Here is a 23,228-nt window from a genome sequence, read left to right as displayed (position 1 = left end):
ATATTACAAACAATGACTTTAGACACCAAACATGTCTAGATTTGTTCATTCTATACATATCTAGCCAATGTGATTTAGAATGTGGAATTCCAAATCACCTATTTGATAGAATGACCAAATTAATCTATTAATTAACAACAAAATAAATTGATTAACTTTGGAGCATCATCCCCACATTTCTCACATAGTGACAATAAAATATCACTTTAAAATATAAATCTCTTCATTTCTAATAAGTCATTTATCCTCCAAGATAAATCTAGCCCTATGATTCTCAAATTTCATCATGAGTCCTTAAGCTACATGATAAACACTCAATAGATCAAGATAAAAAACCTCGATGTTTATCTAGATTCATTTGCTTGCTAAAGCAAGACACACTTCTTTCAAAGCAACTTTTACTTATTCTCTTTCTTTTATGTATTTCATAAAATAAAAATGTGAACACAAATATAATGTGAGAATTTCTCAAACAAATAATCACATTATGAAATAATAGGTGTACACTCTTACCTATTATTTTAACACGTTCATTTTGAAACTTTGTTAATGTCTCTCACAAATGTCTCATAGCAAAATAAAGAATTATCATAGAATAATACTTTAATTTTATTGATAGCTTTCAAGAGTACAAACTTTATTAAAAAATAAAAATTTTCCCAACAAGGAACATGAACATGGTAATCATGCTAGGATCTCTTCTTCCTTTTCTATAGCATTTACCTCATTCTAATGTGGGTCATTTCGGTACCTACATACTCTAGCATTGGGCCCGGGTTTTCCACAAACAAAACAATGACGTCTCACATCTTTGAATTGTCCATGATCTTTCTTTGGACCTAAAGGGTTCCCACTACCCTTTTTGTTGTTGTTGTTGCCCTTTGGATGCTTGCGTGAAACCGCATTGGCCTTGGAAGTCTCATCTTTAGACTCATTCACACCCTTGTCACTTATTCTCGATTCCTCTTCATTTCTAATGTGTTTTTGGATCTCTTCCAAAGTGTAATTCTCATTCTTATGGAGAACTCTTTTCCTATAGCTCCTCCAAGTTAGTGGTAATTTTGCCATTATTGCACCAACTTGAAAGGCCTCGGGAAGCTCAATCTTAAGAACTTTCAACTTGTTTACAATCACTTGTAACTCAATAATTTGAGGTAAAAGAGTATTCCCATCAATGAAAGAAAATTCAAAATATTGAGAAATTAGGAACTTTCTTGTACCTTCTTCCTCAGCCTTGTACTTACTCTCCAAAGCATCCCAAATCTCATTCGCGGGTTTGGTATTGGTATAGAGGTCATATAGCCTATCGGATAGGGAATTAAGGATATAACTCCTACAAAGAAGGTTGTCCTCTTCTCTCTTTCTTCTTTTCTCCACCTCCTTGGGAGTGTCTTTGTTGGATGGCTTGGCTAGAGGTGCCAAGGATGACTCAAGGATGTAGGCTATCTTGAGTGTTGTCAAAAGGAATTTCACCTTGTCTTGCCGCCTAGTGAAATTAGATCCATCAAACCTGACTAGGTCTTGGTTCATGATCTTGATGGTCTCACCTTCCATTGAAAAAAGGAAATTAAACTTTTGATTGTTAGAGAATATATTTTATTTCAATGGAAATGGTAAGAAATGTTACAACTCTATGCAAAAAATACAATGGACAAGATGATGGTTAAAAAGAGTGTTACAACTCTATAACTGAAAATACAAACAAACAAGGAAAAGGAAGAAGAAGGAGGAGAAGAAGAGAATGGTGAAAGATACAACTCTAAACAAAAGATTACAAGTAAAGGAAAGGTGTTTGAAACAAAAGAAAAGAAGATTACAACTCTAAACAAAAGTTTACAAGTAAATAGAAAATGAAAATAAGAAAAAAAGCAATAGAGAAAAAAAATGTAAGAACAAAATAATAGTGAACTCTCACTTACACAACCTAAGTGAAAAGGGTTGGGGATCACCAACTTGAACAATGTTTAGAACCTTTGTCGAAAAGCTTATTTCCCCCTAACTCAAGCACTAAGGGATCTCTCATAGATTTTTTAGAAATGCTTTCTGGAATAATCAAGCCTCAAGGTGTATTTTCCAGCCAAGTGCTTTGTGGATGGAAAATGGTGTATCTTACAAGTGAGCATTAGGCTCCCATTTATAGAGTTTGAGATACCCCTGTGAATTTCAAATTCCACCAACCCCATGGTTGTTACCAATGTTTAATTGGATGTTTATGGAATTAAAATGGAGATTTGTGAGTTATTTGGGATTTTAGAACCGTTCAATTTGGAAAAAACTGAAAAACCAAATAGGCTGTCAGTCTCACTGGCCACGGCTAGGACTTTTCAGTGGCCGCGGCCACAGGCCTTTTTCAGCACAAAAAAGTCATTTTTCCAAAATGTCCCAAATCCTTTCCCACATGATTTTGTAACCTCCAAACACCTATTGGGATTTAAAAACATGTCTCCAACAGCCATATTTCATCATAGCTTTGTGAAATCCAATCTCAAATGTGTAACATATAATATACACACTATTGGGTAATATTTGGGAGTTACAAATTCGTAACTGATTTTGTAACTCCAAAATATGTCATATTTGAGCACACACATGTGTTTAATTTTTGTGACTCTCAATAATATGTTACTAGGTGTGACAAATCACATTTTGTCACATTATTTAATCTAACATTATATTATATGAAATAATATAACACTTTTTTGGTCCTGGTTTGATCTGGACCCTTGTTGATTTCTTAACAAATTGCAAAATCTCTTGATATGTCCAATTTTCCCACAATGATAACATGTTCTTGAATCTTTTCCTCTTTATTTAGAACGTGAGTGAAATGGTGTATGGCTTCTTGAAGAGCTTCTCTTTGTTGATCTTCCACGAACAAAGTAAGCGTCATCCTTCTTGGATTCTTTCTCCAACTGAAGTTCAAAGTCTTTGGACTTCAATGCTCCAAGAACTCCATCTAGTGAAATGATATCTCTTCCATACTTTATTGTAGCTTTCACTTCTTGGTATGCCATTGGTAATGAGTGCAACAAGATTATTGCTTGGCTTTTCTCATCCACCTTGTGCTCGATATTTGCCAAACCTACAATGATTTCATTGAATTTGTCAATGTTTTCATCTAAAGACATAACATGATTTATTCTAAAACCATAAAGCCTTTCAAGTAAATTAATTTTGTTAGAAACAGAAGGCTTCAAATATAATTTTTCCATCTTATCCCATAACCCCTTTGTCGTAGTCTCTGATGTCAATTTCCTTCATACTCCATTTGATATGTACATGATTATGGTGTAATAGGTCATTTCTTCCATCTCAGCTATTTCTTCAGGTTTCTTATCAGCCAGCAACTTCTGATCTCCAAGAATCTTGGCTACTTTCTAGTGTACCAAAATTCATTTAAGACTTTCTCTCCACAATGAGAAATCCTTTGTACCATCAAATTTCTCAAGCTCGAACTTGCCCATGGTTGACATAGTCTTCTAGCTTGTGTTCTGTATTAGTTGTAATGCGGAAGCTCTAGGATCTTGAACTTTCTTCTCCTGTTTTGATCTGAAACCGAGCTTTGATAATGTTGGAAATGAATTTCCCAGTTCAAGAACCTCAGATGAACCTCGGTAAACCAGAGATGAATCTAAGAACACAAATCAGTAAGACTAATTATCAAAAAATTAGAAAACAAAAAATATGAAAGCATAAATCAACACAAGTATATATACTGGTTCAGAACAAGATCAATGTGATCTTGAACCTAATCCAGTTTTAGGAACCACTATCTCTTCTTTATTCAATCAATGATATGAGTACAAGACTTCAATGGAGCTTCTCGGAACAATCTTGGATCAAACTCCTTAAACACTCAATCACATAGGTGTTTTCCTCTCAATCCTTGAGCAAGCACTTTCCCAACAGTTGTGCTTCTCAATATAGTTTTCCAAACCCAGCTCGCACAACCTTTCTGTAACATCTCAAATTTCCTAATAGGGCTTAGTGCCTGGATTAGGGAGCCGGGAGGCAATAATTGAGTTAATATGTGAATTATATTATAATATAATCATGCTTGTATATTAAAGATATTAAATATGTGTATGTGAGGCCGTTTCTTATAAGAAGGGTATGTTGGTAATTTGACCCGTTAGGGGCGTAAACGTGAATATGTGTTTGTGTGATTGAGACCACATTATTATGTGGATATATTTGGGTTACTCAACAGGAGGCGGTCCCGATGAGCGAGTTAGCGAAAAAGTCACAACGAGGTCTAAATACCCGATTTGGGGTGTGTTCTAGTAATTTAGTACATTACCAGGAATTAGTGGGTAATGGAAAATTATTGGTAATTGTGTGAGAATAATGGAAGTAGCGGGAATTATAGGATGTAAATCGTGGTTAGCGGGATTTAAAGCAAAGGACAAAAATGCCCTTATTAATATTTGAGGTATAAGCTAAGAGTAAGGGGTAACTTGGTATTTTCCACTTAGGTTTGGAATTTAGCTGGTTGGGATATACATTAAAAGTTTAAGGAATTTCAGGGAAAAAAGGAAACACAGCAGCTCTTCCTTTCTCTTTCTCGTACTACACTTCTTCCCTTGGGTTTTTTGTGAATTTGATTATCTTGAAGGGTCTTTCTTGGAGGGAAGGCTTGACACCAGGGGGTTTGCTAGGAGGTTTGCTACTGGAGTCATATAGCTTAGGTAAGGATCTTTAGTTGAGGGATATTAAGTTAATTCAGTTGGTGTATCTAGAATTATAGAGTTTATGCATGTTTGTTAATTGGGAAATTGGGTTTTGAGATTTTGATGAGTTTAGTTTAGTATTTAGTTGAGTTTGATTGCTGGTAAAAGGTATATTGGTTGTGGGGATTTAATTGGAAGGTTGGGATGGAATTTAGTGAGTTTTGGTTAGGTTCGGTTGCAGAAAAACCCAGAAAATTCTGGCTTCGTGGTGATGAGCCACGGCCTGCGAAGGGGATTTTAGGCTCGCAGGGCTCGGATGCAGGGGCGGGCCGCAGCGCCTCAGGGGCACGCCGCGGCGCGCGTTGGTTTCCAGGAAGGCCGCCTCTAGTTTTAGAGGCGGGTCGCGGCTCGGCTGGGAGGGGCCACGGCTCTTAAGGGGAAAATTGACCATAATGGGATTTTTAGATTGGAAACTTAGCCGTTTGGGCTCAGGATCGATCCTACTTCCTTGTTAAGTGGAATTCGATGTCCCGGAGGCTAAGAGTTGGTCTGGAAGTTGTTATTCACCGGTTATTGATGGGAATTTCTTTATCGCGGTTGTGATTAGGTTTTCGCTAAGGGCTTGAATCGGGGATCGTGCTCGAAGGGTTGTCGTTAGTAACCCGCATACGGACCAAAGGTAAGAAAACTGCACCTGTTATGTGAATGCAGTTAAGGTGATGAACATGATTATGATTATGTTGTGAATGTCTGATTAGGTATGCTGTAACGTGCATAATTATGATTATGCTTATAACTGTTGAGTGGATGTATTATAATGCATTGTGTGATTATCTGTTAGGTGGGCTATATGGAACATGAGACTGTTTGTATGAATGTGAGGCTTAGTTTATAAACTAGGGTATCACTAGGGTGTTAAATGGAGATCAACTTATTAGTTGAGAATTTGATGGGTTCTGGGAGATTCTTATTAGTTAAGAATCTCAAAGCTTCAACTTATAAGTTGGAGGCACGTGATGGCTTGACTTATAAGTCAAGGGTATAAGGGACTTAGTTTATAAGCTAAGATTGGCATAATGTACGTGGAGTGCAGGCCACCATGGCTGGGCCACACCGGGAGTGCAACATGCACTTGATTGGCTCGGATGCCAACAACTTGAAAGGAAGTGCGACATGCACTTGTGTGACTCTATGGTCTCCAATTGGGTTTAATGAGTGCACTGGATTCAGTTATTACCGTTTAATGGTTGTTTTATTCACTGAACTGTTGATTAAGTTTTCTTGCTGAGTCTTCTGGCTCACAGGTGCTTTGTGGTGCAGGTAAAGGTAAAGAGAAGCTCAACCAACCATGAGTCAGAGGGTATTAGCAGTGGTATGTACATATGCAGTCCACTCGACCACCATGGCCGAGATGCTCAGAGGAACTAGGGTTTAGCCCAGCTTTTTCCGCTTAGGACGACTTAATGTGTATCTGAGTTTTGTAACAGACTTTTAAACTAATGTTTTTGGGATCCCATGTAAAGAACTTATCTTTAACTTAATGGAAGTGTTATTGAAATGATCAAAAGTTTTTAGTACCCAAACCTTAGTGGTTAATCACGTGTTTAGTCCAAATGACTTGTTAGTAAGTCCAGCACTGGTTTCAAAACACACCTGGTAATGGACCCTAATTAGCAAGGCGTTACACTTTCTCAATACTAAATCTTGATTTCCACACTTAAGCTCTCTCTTCTAATCCGACTTTTCTGTTGTTTCATCTGAATTTTCTCTCGTTCGTCTGTGTATTGCTCTTCACTGTATTCTTCTCTTCTCTGTTTTGTGCCTTCTAACAAGTGAATCCAACAAGTCCTTTTATAGACCAATGAGTGAAAGTTAATGAGATTGTTATGATAGTTGTGAACCAAACAACCCATTAACAGAAATAGTTGGGATTTGGAGAAACTACTCCCACACTTGATTTTTTTATTTAAACTTTCAAACTTACTTCAATATTTTTAAATAAATTCAATAAAAAAAAATTGATCAATGCCTTTACGTGGTTTTTTGTTAACGTGGATGATAAAAATATCAAACTTGATATTTATGTTTCAAATTTCTATGCATTAATAAATAATATTCAATTACTCTGATTGAAAATTTTGAAATCTAAGCCTTTATTTTGGTATTTAAAATTTTTTTTATTTGAAAAAACTGTGACTTAATAAATAATCAAATCATTCAGAATAAATAATCTCTAAATTTAATCCATTATGTTAAGATCTTTTTAAACAATATTAAGTTTAAATTAATTTTAAAATAATATCTATAATTTAACATCACAATCACATTCTTATATAAGATTTATCATATCAATTATTTTTATCAACATAGAATTTTTCTCTCCTACCAATATCAAGTAGGAGAGTACATCATAATTACATCTAACTCAATTTCTTTATAATCATAAATCATTGATTGCTGTATTATTTAAATTGATTTACAACTCTTTTTTTTTTCTCTCAAACCAGTCGTTTAATCTATGCAAAGTTCCAAGATAAATCTTTATTGTCACATAAAAATATTGCAAATTAATTTTTTTTTAAAGAAATTATACTGTTCATCTTATACAGAATCAGTTTTTATCTCAAATCAAGTAGTGAGTCACAAGAATCACAAGGTAAAATTTATACAAATTCAGTTGTAAATAAACATATTCATCTTTTACAAATCAAATTATAAATTAATATATTCATCTTATAGAAATTCGATTTTTATCTCTAAACAAGTAGTGAATCACAAATAAGTGAAGTCGGTTCATATAAGATAAAGTTTAACGAAACACGAATCACAAGGTACATCTTATACAAATTGAGTTATGATTTTCTCTATTCATCTTATACAAATTCTTGAAAAAACCATGAATAGAGTTTATCAAAATTAATTCTAACTCAATTTCTTTATAATCATACATCATTGATTGTTGTATTATTTAAATTAATTTAGCACCCTTTTTTTTTTCCTCAAATGAGGTGGTCAATCTACGCAAAGTTCCAAGATTAATCATTATTGCCACACAAAAATATTGCAAAATTACCTTATCCAAAATCAGATAGTGAGTAAATCAGCACGAATCACAAGGTACCATCTCATTTCCCATACAAATTCAATTATAAATTACCATATTTATCTTATAGAAATTCATTTTTATCTCAAATCAGATAGTGTTTAGGTACCATCATATACAAATTCATTTATAACCTACAAACCTACACTCGCCTCTGAAAAGTATATTTAATAAATCCTAAATAATATATTTAATATAGTAACATATAAAAAAAATGTTAACATATAAATATAGCAACAACCACATAAATAAATAGTTAATAAATATAGTAACCAAATAACATATTAAAAAACATACAATATTCAAACAAATTTCAGGATATAGTAACGAAATAACATATTAAAAACACATGCAATATTAAAAAAAATTAAGAAAGAATAGCTTTATAGTAAGAAAATTACCTAAAATTTAAAAGATTGATGCCTCAGAATGCTATCAACAAAGGCCAATCTTTTACCCAAACCAAGCTACTACCATTTTAGAATATGAGTAGAAGACTTTTCCTGTTTTTCAGCCTCCCTAGGTCTTGTCTCTACCACAACAAAACAATAAGTTTACAACCAGAGAACAAAAACAACAAAGTATAAAAAAAAATTATAAACGAACAGAACCAAAACTACCATACGTTTTGAAATTCAACGCCAAATATTACACAAACCTGCAACCCCAAAAAAGCTAATATTAGAAACTATTTACTACCTAATAATATGTTTGGAGGAAACTTTGTTAAAGACAAACCATAATAGAAGTACTAACATCAACAAAAGCGACTACATAGTAGAAAACACAGTAAAAGAAGTTGATTTATTCTTAAAGGTCTTGTGATTATTTAAGAAAAGCATAAATACAAAACACATCACCCATAACAAAATGAAAAGATAAAACAAAAAGCAGTAAACTTCATGCAAAAGTCCTGCAATATGTTTCATAAATAAACCTTAAACTTGCTTTTGTCAGATGACTGCATTCGGCAAACAATTCCAACTTGTGCTTCCTCTTCAGTTACAATGACTCCACTATAGTTCAAGAAAAACGATAACTCCCATTAGAGAACTTGCATAAAACCCACAATAGGAGCTTCAAATTTACCATTATTTTCTCCATTGAAAAAACCACTAGAAATTTTGGAACTAAAACCCATAAAAGAAGCAAAGACAAAGCAAAATAAAATCAATACATTTCTGGGTGGCTTGCCATAAAAAAAATATGTAATTAAACTTAACTAATATAAACATAATTAGTGAGCCTCCTAAATATCACTATAAAACCATTGTTATACCCTAAAACATATAAAAAAAAACCATTAATTCACCAATACATATTGGTGGATAAAAGTCTTGATATGGGACATCAGTTCCTGAGTTCGAAGTTGAGAAAAATTAGAGTTATGCAGGATTGGAAATGCATGACCAACCCTTTTATTCATAACCATTTCCACCTTCCCTGAGCTAGCCAAAGCATTACACAATTCCAAGTTTCTGTCTCTCAATATATCCATCTCCGAAACACACATCATTACAGCCACATTAGACCACAACTTGGCCAACAAATACACAACAGAGTTAAACAGAATAAAAATATACTAAAAAAATGCTTACATTAGAGGAAAAAAAACATAATTAAATTATAAAAATATTTCAACAGTACACAAACAAAAAATTAATCACACACAAAAAAAGAAAAATTAATGAGAATAGACACTTAATTTGATAAATAAGATGGTGAAGAAAGTGGCCCAAGCCCAACACTCGATCACAATGACGAAATCAATATTGTGGTTGAAATTAAATTTGCAGTGAGGATATAGAACATATCTGAATATATACACACACATACACAAGCCGAATAACCAAAACTTACAGGCGTGAAAGCAAGAAAGTAGCTTAAACATAAAAAATTTATATGTTTGTTCTTACTAATACATACATAAGTTTGAATAGTCAACATCCCAATACAATAAATACAAATTAAACTTAGAGACTACACTCCTTATTACTCCTTAATGTAACCTCAATTTGATATGATGATTATTCATTTCTTCCACAAAATTCCCAAGAAGACAAAATCTGTATCCTAATTTCTTGGTCTCTAATAATGGAAATGCATTATTACCTCCTGTTTGAGCTCTTTGTTGTCCTTTCCTAGTCATTCCAAGACAAACCTATGTATATACATAAACATGAAAATTGATTTTCCAGTAATTGAAAAATACATATATATATATATATAAAGAGAGAGAGGAAACTAACCATAGCTCGTGGAAGACATGGCCGCAAATGGATATAGCTTGAAGATCTTCAACAATGGCCTTGAGATCTTCGTAGCAAATTGAGCAAATGGTTTTCCCAAAGGCATTGTTGCCATTAACCATCTCTATTAGGGTAAAATATATATACATGTGAAAAGAAGAGAAGAGAGGCAGAAATCACTCCTGGTCTGGTCGTGGTTTGGTGTGAAAACAGGCGAGGTGAGGTGGCGCAAGGGTGGTCAGATGGTGGTGAGGGCTAAGTTGGGGTCGCGTCTGGGTTCGAGTCACCTGGATTTGGGGTCACGCACGAAGGAGGCCGAGATGGGCCTGGGTGATTCGGACACTTGCACGTGGGTCCTCACGACCCGGGTAGGATCGTTGAGGTCGGAGATGGTGAGGGAAGGACAATGGGTTCTAGCTATTTTTGGGTGAGGGGAGATGGAGTTGGCGAAGATAATGGTGGTATGAAGGAAAGAAACATAGGGTATGAGGAGAGGAAAGAAGAGATCAGAGAAAGAAAGAAAGAGGGGCGGCTGATGAGTTTGGCTAGCTAAGAATGTGGAGAGAGAATAGGGTTTCAACTTTTAAAATAATAATAATAATAATAATAATATACTATAATTATATTTAGGGGAAAGAAACATAGGTCTAAATTATGGTTTCTTTTTATTATTATATTCAACGTCTCTGTTTTTTTTATTATTATACATTACATATAAGTCCAAAATGCCACCTAGTCTACTTGCAAATACTCCATTAATTTTTAATCACCTACAATTCTAATCATTAAAAAAACTTTTAATGTACTTAGTGTAAGACATACTAGGGAGTCAATAAATGTAAAAATTATTGTATTGAATTAAACACATTAGAATTAACACACCAACAATTTAGAGCAAAAAAAAATACACAAAGCAAGTAATTTAAAAATAATATTATTTATATCTATTTTTTACTTCTTTTGGTTGAAAATAAAAATTATATATTTAAAAATAATATTGAGCTCCATCATTATCTTTGTCAAAATATAGGGTGTTTGGATTTACATTTCAATTTTATTCATAATCATTTACTCTCTCAAATAATTATTTTCTCTATTTTTGAGGTAAGTCTTTAATTATAGCTTTCATTTTTTATTTTGGCTTGTCGATTGTTGTAATTTATTAATATATTTTTAAAGAGTAATTTGTAGAAAAAACATTATTTTTTTTGTAGCACTTAAATACCCCAATTTTTATTTTCTTGATAGTTGTAGGTTCAGCTGTTTTTTTTTTTTTTTTTGGTTTGACCCAATAATATATAAATTTTACCCCAATAATCTTAAAATCTATCCAAAATTTATACGACAAAATATTAATAACTAAAAATTTATGCCTAAAACTTATAACTTAGGTAAAAAAAATTATTTATATATTTAAATTAATAAAAATTAAATAAGCTAGGTAGACAAAATTTGAAAGATATTATTATCATCATATAATATTAATAATTAGGTTATTTTGGATAACAAATTGGATATATATTAATAATAATATTTATAATATATAAATTGTATATATTAATAAATATATAAATATTATTGTTATTAATTTCTATATATATAATATAGTTTGGTGGATTAACATATTTTTATATAAAAAAAAATATAACTACATTAAAAATTTAACTTTATTATTATGACTTTATTTTCAGGATTACACACATCTCTATTCACCTTCAATACTTTGAGTGCTACCAGGTTAGTAGTAAAATATTAATTATTTATTATTACATAAATAATTGGAAGTTGCTTGGAATATAAAAATTTAGTTAATTAGTATATTTAAAACATATTTTATCATTTAATTATTTAAATACAAAATCAATGTGCAAATAGGTTGATTTAGTATATATGTCATATTTTATGCATTGTAATTTTATTTTTAATAAGTAATGTGCAATTTTATTAATAATAGTAGTGTTTAAATGTTTATAATAATAGTAGGGTTTTGGGTTTTGAGTTTAATATTAATGTGATATTTTAATTTATCAAAAATTTATACTACAAAATATTAATAACTAAAAATTTATACCCAAAATTTTTAACTTAGATAAACAAATTTTTTATTTATATATATTTAATTTAATTAAAATTAAATAAATTAGGTGGACAAAATTTGAAAGATATTATTATCATCATATAATATTAATAATTAAGTTATTTTGGATAACAAATTGGATATATATTAATAATAATTTTTATTTTCTTGATAGTTGTAGGTTCTTGTTTGTTAAGTGTGAAATAGACATATATGTGGCCGTCTTTGATTGGTCCATGTCATTATTTTTATTTTTTATTTAAAAGTTCATTTTAATATTAAAAATTATTTTAGAAATAGAAAATGAAGATTTGATTTAAATGTATGTTCAGTTTATTATTTAGGTTTTATTTTCATTTAACTTTATAATTTTATATTTTAAATTAGAACTTAAGCTAAGATTTTCTAAAGTTTTTTTTCATTTTTTTTATTTTAATTAAATTTATAAATGAATAATATTTTTAGTGTGTAAAATAATTTCTCCTTCAAAAAGAATATTTAAAGTATTTTTTAAATGTTTTTGAATTTTTTTTTTAGATTTTAAATAATATTTTAAAATTTGAATGAAATTTTTAAATAAAACATTAAAAATAATGGCATGTACAAATCAAAGACTTCCACATATGTGTCTATCTGACACTGAAATTAAATGTATTTATAAATATATATATATATGTAAAATAATTATAAAAAAATATGCATGCAATCGAGTAGGATAGGAAACACTTATACTCGTATTGTAATGACCCAACTACTCTAGACTTTGGACCACTATCAACAACTATACATAGACACTAATCTTTAATAAAACTTACAAGTGAAATAATTATTACTTCATTAAAAACTTGTAAAAACAAATGTTAAACTACATAAATTTAAAGTAGGATATGAGATCCCATTGTTTTAAAAGAAAAACATAACATAATTGTAAATAAATGAATTACATAATAAAGTGCGGAAAATACATATAAAACCATTATTAAAGAGACTTCATCCTCGAATCGAACACTCGGTCCTTTGACTCTATTCCGCCTCAATACACATCCCCAAGCTTCCAAGAACCTTTCCCGCCATCAAAACTATTTTCCTGCACATAAAAACATAAAGGAGTGAGCCTAATGCACAGCAAGGAAAATCTAACACAAAAATCATATACATAAAATTCATAATGCAACATAAAACATATCATAAACATATGTCACACATACTATAATGACCATTATTACTTGGGGTCCCATAACTAAACAAGTCATATGCCCATTAGATTTGGGGGCTTGCTAGCTAAGCAAGTCATATGCCCATAAATTTATTGGGGCTTGTTAGTGTACAGGTCATATGTCCAAGTCTACAAACATACACAAATCATAAGTTAACATAACACTTAAATCATAAGATAACACATAACATAACATATAAAATCCTATCCTATTTTCCTTACCAAAAGTACCGAGATATGAAAACAGATTTGGGACTTTGGAACACTCCTAAAAACCATAAATGGAAGGGTGAGTATACTAAAGAGAATGAGATGAAAAGAATGGACGAACTAAACCATTAAGAATATACTTACCAAAATCCTTATGTTCAAGATCTTAGATTTCCTATCCAAGAATAAAAAATAAAGTTAGGGTGCTGAGAAGAAAACTATAAGAACTTAAAGAAAAATAATACCGAATGAACTAAAGTTTGGAATACCTTGAATGCTTCTATGACCAATCTAAACCTTGAACTGAAATGTGCTATAAACCTTACTTCCCAAGTGTTTGGTAAGCTTATAATGATCAAGCTTATAATCCCCAACCCAAGTGTTTACACTCTCAAAATAACCTAACAACTTGCAGCCTCTGAACTTAGCTTGATGAATGAATAAATGGCGGGGTACTAGGTCCTATTTATAGAGTTCAAGAATGAAAAGATCTTCATTTAACTTGAATAAAATAATGGCTTTTTAAGTGAAAAATATTTGAATTATCGTTCAGCAGAGGCTGAAGACTCGATCAGAAAGATGCTGGACTTATCAAGAGGTTAAAGATTAAAATGGGAACGTTTTCAAAAACATTCAAAATTATGCTAAGGGAGCCGATATATCGCCCCTTGTAGGCGACATATCGCCTGGGCCAGCATGCCCGAGGCTCATTGAGGTGCTCGTGCGAAGTTACGTGTTTTTCGTATCCCCGTACTGCGATATATCGCCCCCTATAGCTGTGATATATTGGCATACACTGAATATTTAAACATGAAATTGCACATTTTAAGCTTAATTTGAATTGAGTAAACAGCCTTGACTAAGTCCTCTAACGTTTTCAAAGCTGCTGACATACCCTAGGATATTCAAATATTACTCTTAATAAACTTATTCCTCAAAAATACTTAATTATCATTAAACATACACATGACAAGTGTTACTTTCTTATTGGGTCTATCTAAACCTTATAATATAATAAATATCATCATCCATATCAGTCATATTAATCAAACCTTAGGTTAAAATTAATATTCTTAAACTATAGGTTAAACTTAGAAAATCTACAAGTGTTACTATGAGTGTCCAATTAAATCCCGGTCTGAACCAAAATCCACAGTTATAAAAATACTACTTGTTACACCCAGATTTCGAGCCATGAGAATTGTGACCTTGAAAGCTGGATTCGTAATGAATGGACTCGTAATATCTGGAACACATCCAAAGTCTAGGCATCGAGCCTGCAAACCAGAGACGACTTCGAAGATGGTAGCCTCGAGATCCTCACAAGCTCGAAAGACAGACCCCAAAGTACGTCTGTTCTTGGGATGGCCTCGGATTAGGGCTCCGAGCCTGACACCCGTATGAGCTCGAAGTCATGTGGTCTCGGGAAGATGCTATAGCTCGAAAGTCAACAAGAGACCTGGATGAATAGGCTCTTGGCGATATAAGATAACAATTTGGAATATCTTTGTGAATCATCAATGAGAGACGCGGTCTACATTGATTGTTATAAATCCCCTATAATCAAGGGATATTAATTGCTTAGTTATACGCCCCCTGATCTTCAAGGGACGTTTCCTTGTATATAGGATTACAGGCTTTAAATGCCATTAAATTTATTTGCATATAAAGAATAACTTCCCAAAATATGTGGGATAGTATTCTGAAACCTTCTCTATAAATAGAGAGGTCATGTATCATTGTAAAGGACCGAACTTTTGTAATCTTGAGAGAAAACTCTGGGGAATTCATCCTTGAATTTTCAGAGATCATCTTAAGTTTAATAACAAGGACTCATGGACTAGGCAGAGTTAACTGCTGAACCACGTAAAAAATCTCATTTGTCTTATCATATTTTTATTGGCCATAACTGATTATTGTTTTCGTGCTCTTATATCACTGTTGACGAAAAACGGCGTCAACAGTTTGGTGCTTTCATTGAGAGCCTTAAGCATTCAGTCCCTGAACAAGTTATGGCCGCTAATAATAAGAACATTCCTGAAGAAGATTATCCAAGACGTCCTGGGAAACAGCCGATGGAAAACCTAGATGTTGAAGAAAGAAGTGGATCCTCCGATTCTCGCGGACCACCTGCTCCACCAAGAGATGAGGATATGTATTACAATCCTGAGCGATATGTTCCCATTATGGAACTTGAGAACCGGCAGCTGAAATAGCAGTTGGCAGAAGCCAACAAGCGGAATGAGGAGTTAGCGAGGATAGCCGCAGAGGCGCAGGTGGCTCAGCCCCCGCCTCCGCGTGAAAACCAAGCTCCTCCTCCTAGGGATGTGCATGTTCCTCCCCGCAGGCCCCGTGGGCGTCCACGAAAGAATGCTGCCACAAGAAGGCCGGCACAACCTCCGGCACCAGCAGAGCCATCCGCTCCCCCTAGGCCCCAGAGAAGTACCCGAGCTAGGGCCCTGGTTAATCCACCTGTGGAAGTACCTGCGGGAACTGAGAACAACCGAGCCCCTACAGAGGCCCTGGGAATGCACCAAATGAAACCAACCCATCTCGGGCAAACTCTGGACCGTCTAGGCCGCGAAATGGGTGGCAGCCACCGTCACCCATACAGTTTCCTCCATCACCTATAAGATATCCTTCACCTCCTCGCAGGAATGCTCAACCAGTTCGAGATCAGGACGAAAGGCGTGCGGAGAGGAGACAAGGAAACAAGGAAACTTTTCAGGAGCGGAGAGGTGCCCTATCTGAAAGGAGTCAAACATCTCGGTCTCGCACGGCAGAAACGAGGCGGCACGGAAAAGACCCATCTTGAAATAACCATGCGACAAGTTTTACTAGTGACGAATCTGGAGATACCAGATCGGTCAGCATGCATGATCGAGGTCGTAAGAATACTGGGGGCCGCAGGAATCGCTCCGACCTACGAGAACATTTGAATCAAAGTCGGGGTAATGTTAACCTGATAAACCCGGACCTGAGGGATCTCTTAAATAGGCGTAAAGATCCCCTACTGTAACGACCCGAATTTGCTAATCAGGCTTAGGGCCTTGATTAGTGTGCCTGGAGGGAAATAAGTGGTTTAATTTGCTTATATGTGAATTTATGTGTATATATGATTATGATGCATGTTTAATTGAGTTAAATGTGCATGTGGGCCCCGTCTGGATATTGGGGGCATAAATGTGATAAATGAAATATATGTTGGATATGTGTGGTATGTGTGATATGTCTGTACAGCACGATCCGAGACAGTCTTGGGGAGCAGTTAGCCAGAGAGTCACAACGGGGTTGAGATTCGGACTCGGGGTGAGTCGAGGGGTAATTCGGGTATTAGTTGAGTTATGGGATTATCGGGACATAGAAATAAATATTTTGGAGATATATTTGAGGATAGAATGCCTAGGTGGGAATATTTGGGGAATTTACCATTTTTGCCCTCGGGGACGTTTTGACACCCCGAGCCTTGAGATAACCTTTAGACTTAAGCTATATAAAACAAATAAATGAAAGGAACTGTTGAGAAACCTTGAGAAACTGACCCATACTTTCTTAGAACTGAAGATAGCTTTAGCTTTCCTCTCTCTTTCACTTTCTAAGGTAAAACTCAAAGGAAATTCTTGGTGCAGGCTAGCATAAGCAAGGGGATTCAGTTGTGTTAACTCAAAAGCTTAAGGCTTGTGGATTAAGGTTCAACATCAGGGGTTTGAACTCAGCAAGAGGTAAGTTTTCCATGGAAGTTATGTTCAAGTTTCAACTAAGTTTTCAAGCTTTGCATGTGGGTAGAATCTAGGCTGTTTTTGGGTGTTTTAGTTGTATTTTGGAGTAGATTTCTGTTGAGTTTTGGTGTTAATATTGATCTGGAATGAAAGTGTTATTATCTGGGGTTATTAGCTTAGCTTTGGTGGAAATTGGCTTGAAGAAAGGATGGAAAACTGGTGTAGAAATCTGGGTTTGCTGTTAGCGCCGCGGCCCTAGGAGGGGTGCGCCGCGGCCCGCGTGCGTGCGCAACCATGGGAGGCTGGGAGAATTCAAGGCGCGCCGCGGCCCGCGTAGGGGTCAGTGGAGAGCTAGCCTCTGTTTTGAGGCTAGCCGCGGCTCTAGAGGGTGGGGCCGCGGCCCTTAGTGTCAGTGAGGATTTTTTAATGATATTTTTGACTTGGGAACTTAAAGGGTAAGACTCGGGATGGATTTTATCATTTGGATTGATAGAATTTAAGGTCCCGGAGGTTAGGATTATGGTTTGAGGTTATTTGTTGGGTTAGAATTTGATGGTCGGATATTGTTATGTGTTGTGACTAGGATTTCGGCGAGGCTCACATTAGTGGACTGTGCTCGGGGCATCGGTGCTCAGGAATCACGGAACTCAGGTAAGAAAACCCCTGTTTCCATAGAGCCTGTGTGCAGGGCTGAGCTCATTATATTGAATGGAAATGACATGCAGGGCTGAGCCCTATATACTAGAATTGTATAGCGTGGCTCCTTATCTGTTTATGCTTGAATTCCGTGCTTGTTGGTATATCATGTCTGATATTATATGTGTGATCGGCAAGAGCCGGGAACGGTGTAGACCGAGAACGGCGTGGGGCCGGGAATGGTGTTAAGCACATTGAGTGCTAGGCCGAGAACGGCAAGAGGCCAGAAGCAGCGTTGAGCACATTGGGTGCGAGTTGCAAGGGCGAGTCCCTAATAGGATACCTGGGATATCCTTACGGCGTGGTCCGAGAACCAGGGCTTGGTAAACGCCTGGGTCGGCTAGGCCGTATGTGTTTAGCCATTGGTGGCCTGTTTATATGTTTGATTCGTGTATTGCATATGTTATCTGTTATGGGTTTTCTTGCTGGGCTTCGGCTCACAGATGCTCTGTGGTGCAGGTAAGGGTAAAGAGAAGATCAACCAACCATGAGCACAACTGGCGTGAGGTGGCGTGTACATGTCCGGCCAGCCTGGCTGCCACAGCTAGGGAATTTTTGGGAGATGTTTGTAAATGAACTTAGATTTTGTCGTTTAGTCGACTCTGATCAGTTTTATGTTGTAAATATTTTCTAAACTATGTTTTGGGATCCCAAGTGTAAACTTTTATGATTAGCTATGAAAAACTACTTTCTCTAATGTTTTCTTTTTAATTATGGCTTAGTTACATGTTTTGAATTAAAACCTCGATTAGCGAGTTGAAAGCACGATTTTAAACACACTTGGTAACGACTCTAAGGAAGTAGGGCGTTACACCTACAGAGGCGCGAGCCTGGAATTGTGATCGACGACAACCGATTCCAGATAGTACCCCTCGCGGACCCAGTCCAGGAAAGAATTGATCAGTTGGAAAAGGCCTTTAGGCTCTTGAAAAACAAGCAAGGTCAGGATCGATATGAAGATTCTGATGAGGAGCTTGAACCGTTTGCTCCCCATATTTCCAACACTCCATTTCCCCAAGGTTTTTGGATCCCTCACGTCCCAATGTTTGAGGGAAAGACCGACCCGTACAGCCATTTGAGTACGTTCAACACCATAATGAGAGCCAGTAACGTGGGTTACGAGCTCAGATGCATGTTATTTCCAACATCATTGACAGGACCCGCCAAAAGCTGGTTTGAAAAATATAAGAGACACTCAATAAATTCTTGGGAGCAGCTGTTTAAAGACTTCAAGAAGCAGTTCAGAGCCATGATGGGGGTTAGACCTGAGGCGTCAACCCTAACTAACGTTCGGCAACAGCCAGGTGAGACATGAAAAAGTTACCTTACAAGGTTTAATCTGGAAGTTGCCCGAGCTTGGAATGTGGATGACAGTGGACACCTAATGGCTGTCCAAGCCAGAGTAATGCCAGGAAGTGCTCTTTGGGATGACATGCAGAGAAAACCGGTGAGGTCTCTAACCGAGTTTAATAGATGAGCGCAGAGGTTTGTCAATGTAGAGGAAGTGAGGTAGACACTTAATGTGACTTCCCAGACCAAAACTACAACGATAAACGTAAACTCTGCCTCAACCTCGGCGAACCCAGTAGCTTCAAAGCCTACTGTGGAAAACCCTTCCAAGAGAAAAAAGAATGAAGGAAGTAACCCCAAGGCCGAAGGAGGAAAGAAAAAGAAGGGGGAGAGATATTTCTCCGTGTACAGAGTGTACACCGAGCTCAACGAGTCTCGGGAGAACATATACCTGGCTAATGAAAACCAGGTCCCCTTCAGGCGTCCGGACCCAATGAGAAATCAGAAGTCCAAGAGGGATTCCAGCAAGTATTGCCGATTTCACAGAGACACCGGGCATACTACTGATGAATGTCGAGAGCTGAAAGACGAGATCGAAGGATTGATCTCGAGGGGTTACTTCAGACAATATGTCAAGAACCAGAGTACTAATCAAGCGACCGCGAGCTAGAGAGCAGCCGCGTCGCATCCCATGCAAAACAATAATTCCCGAGCTAGGGAAGACGATAGGCCGCCGCCGATAGATGGAGAAGACGTGATAACCATCTCGGGAGGGCCTCATCCCACGGGCATGGGCAGAAATGCCCAAAAAAGATACGTTAACGAGCTGAAAACTGAGGACGGGTCTCCCTATGAACCCGAACCTAGAGCTCCAAAAAGTCAGAGAATTGAATCCCAACCAATAACCTTCACTGACGAAGACACGTCCCATGTTCCGTTTCCTCACCATGATCTGTTGGTCATCACTCTCCAGTTGGCTAATAAAAGGGTCCACCGAGTTCTCATAGACAATGGAAGCTCAGTTAACATTCTCTATAGAGCAACCCTCGAAAAGATGGGACTCTCCCTTCGTGACCTGAAAGCATGTGTGACTACTTTATACGGCTTTTTAGGAGAAGGGATCGCCTGCATGGGATCCATCGAGCTCCCCGTAACCTTGGGAGACTACCCGGTCTCGGCAACCAAGATGATGGAGTTCGTGGTAGTGGATCTACCTTCAGCCTACAATGTGTTGCTCGGGAGACCTGCCCTGGTCGGGCTGGGGGTAGTCTCATCAGTAAGGCATCTGGCCATTAAGTTCCCGACCCCAAGCGGCGTCGAGACATTGAAGGGAGATCAGTTAGCTGGGAGAGAATGCTACAGCATTTCCTTAAGAGGAAAGAAACAGACGAGCGCACAAGCACTCGTCATTATTCAAAGTAAAGATGGGACAGTCTTAGAGGTTGATGAAGAGATCGATCCAAGGGTTGAGGAGAAGGCTGACCTCGAACCCTTAGAAGAGCTCGAAGAAATTTAGCTCGAGGAAACCGATCCCTCGAAGAAGGTAAAGGTTGGAAAGCACCTCTAGGAAGAGACAAAATAGCAACTAATTTGCTTTTTAAAGAGAAACCAGGATGTCTTCACATGGTCACATTCGGACATGGTGGGGATAAGTCCGAATATAGCAAGCCACGCATTAAATATAGACAAAATATTCCCTCCGAAGCAACAAAAGTGAAGACAGCTGGATGATGACAGAAAGAAGGCGCTGAAGGAGGAGGTCGACAGGTTAAAAGCAAACCGATTCATTAGGGATGCTTTTTACCCTGACTGGGTAGCCAATCCGGTGTTGGTCCCAAAACCTAATGGGACGTGGCGGACCTGTATTGACTATTCAGACCTCAACAAAGCTTGCCCGAAGGACTGTTTTCCACTACCAAGGATCGACCAGCTCGTGGATGCCACGGCGGGGCATGGACTGATGTCGTTCATGGATGCCTATTCTGGATATAACCATATTCCCATGCATGCCCCCGACCAAGAACATACGAGCTTCATAACGGATAAGGGGCTATACTGCTATAATGTCATGCCATTCGGGCTCAAGAATGCTGGGGCCACATACCAGCGGCTCGTGAACATGATGTTTTCAGAACAAATAGGGAACAACATGGAAGTTTATGTTGACGACATGCTTGTCAAATCTCAACTTAACAATAACCATGTTGATGACCTCGAAGAGTGCTTTGGCGTGCTCCGAAAGTATAACATGAAACTAAATCCCCAGAAGTGTACTTTCGGAGTATCTTCAGGAAAATTCCTGGGCTTTATCGTGAACGCTCGGGGAATAGAAGCCAACCCCGACAAGATCCAAGCCCTGATTGACATGCCCTCACCTCAAAGACATAAGGATGTCCAAAGTTTGACCGGCAGGATGGCGGACCTAAGTAGGTTCATCTCAAAATCTACGGACCGTTGTCTTCCGTTTTTCAATCTTTTGAGGGGAGGTAAGAAATTTGAATGGACGGAGGAGTGCGAGCTGGCTTTCCAGGAGCTTAAAAAGCACCTCGCAGAGCCCCCCATCTTATCAAAACCTGTTATGGGAGAAGTACTGTACCTGTACCTTTCTACCACCAAACACACGATAAATGCAGTGGCCGTTCGAGAAGAAGAAAAGGTACAGAGACCCGTTTATTACATCAGCAAAAGGTTACTGGGGGCAGAGTCGAGATACCCACTGATGGAAAAGCTGGCTCTCAGCTTAATACATTCATCTCGTAAACTTCGACCTTACTTTTAAGCGCACCCCGTCCATGTGTTGACTGATCAACCACTTAGGCAAGTCCTGTCTAAACCAGAGGCTTCAGGTCGACTTCTTAAATGGGCGGTTGAACTCGGACAGTTCGAGATCACCTACCACCCGAGGATGACCATTAAGGCACAGGCATTGGCAGACTTTATAGTGGAATGTACTGGCATGGCCAACGACGAGGTTATAACCCCGGCCCACGAGCTGTGGAAACTTTACGTCGACGGCTCATCTAATGAAAATGGATCGGGGGCAGGGGTCATTTTGATTACCCCCGTAGGGAGCAGATTTCATTATGCCTTAAGATTTGGCTTCAAAGCGTCGAATAATGAGGCCGAATACAAGGCTTTACTGGCGGGACTTCGTCTAGCCCAAGAGCTCAAAGCTAAAGCTATACATTGCTATAGCGACTCCCAGCTCGTGGTTAATCAAATCTTGGGAGAATACCAGGCTCGTGGCACGAGGATGGCAGCTTATTTAGAGAAGTCAAAATCTGCATTAGAGCGTTTCGAGTTTTATGCAATCGAACAGGTTCCCCGAGAGCGGAACTCAAATGCAGATGCTTTAGCTCGGCTCGCCACCTCCGCTGAGAATGATGAACTAAATGTTGTGCCCATAGAACACCTCTCGGCACCTAGCATTAACGAGCCAGAGGAGGAAGATGTGTGTATGATTGAATCCAAGCCTACCTGGATGGCCCCGATAGTGGAATATCTCAAGACCGATGTCCTTCCAAAAGACCGGAACCAGGCTTGAAAGTTAATGTATCAGATTCCCTGTTACACCATGATGGACGAAAATCTATATAGAAGGGGGTATTCCATGCCATTACTACGGTGCGTAACCCCACCCGAAGCCAAGAAAATCATCGAAGAAATTCATGAAGGGTTCTGTGGAGACCATACCGGGGGGCATAGCCTGTCCAAGAAAATCATACTCCAAGGATATTTCTGGCCTACCATTAAATCAGATTCTTTCGAGTACGTGAAGAAATGCGACAAATGTCAGAGATTCACTATGATTCCTCGAGCTCCACCATCCGAGCTAACCATGTTGACATCCCCATGGCCATTCGCGGCATGGGGAATCGATCTCATAGGCTCTCTCCCAACTGGCAAGGGCGGTGTGAAATATGTTGTAGTCGCTGTGGATTACTTCACGAAGTGGATAGAGGCTGAACCGCTAGCAACAATAACTTCCAAAAAGGTCC

The 23,228-nt window shown here is 37.2% G+C and overlaps 1 long non-coding RNA gene across 5 annotated transcripts; it reads right to left on the bottom strand.

Moving 5' to 3' along the window:
* Positions 1-591: 591 nt before the first annotated feature.
* LOC133788652 (uncharacterized) lies at positions 592-10,595 on the bottom strand. 5 transcript variants are annotated; one of them, XR_009873308.1, is made up of 7 exons: positions 10,023-10,595; positions 9,886-9,934; positions 8,711-8,789; positions 8,399-8,431; positions 8,175-8,305; positions 6,324-6,518; positions 592-3,631 (listed from the first exon to the last, which is right to left on the bottom strand). It is a non-coding gene; the product is annotated as an uncharacterized LOC133788652 (long non-coding RNA). The 5 variants fall into 5 exon arrangements; XR_009873306.1 differs by having other exon boundaries at positions 592-6,518; XR_009873307.1 differs by lacking the exon at positions 6,324-6,518.
* Positions 10,596-23,228: the final 12,633 nt, after the last annotated feature.

The sequence above is a fragment of the Humulus lupulus genome, chromosome 7, assembly GCF_963169125.1.
Source record: "Humulus lupulus chromosome 7, drHumLupu1.1, whole genome shotgun sequence".
Taxonomy (NCBI): Eukaryota; Viridiplantae; Streptophyta; class Magnoliopsida; order Rosales; family Cannabaceae; genus Humulus; species Humulus lupulus.
This window is presented reverse-complemented; position numbering and strand designations above follow the sequence as displayed.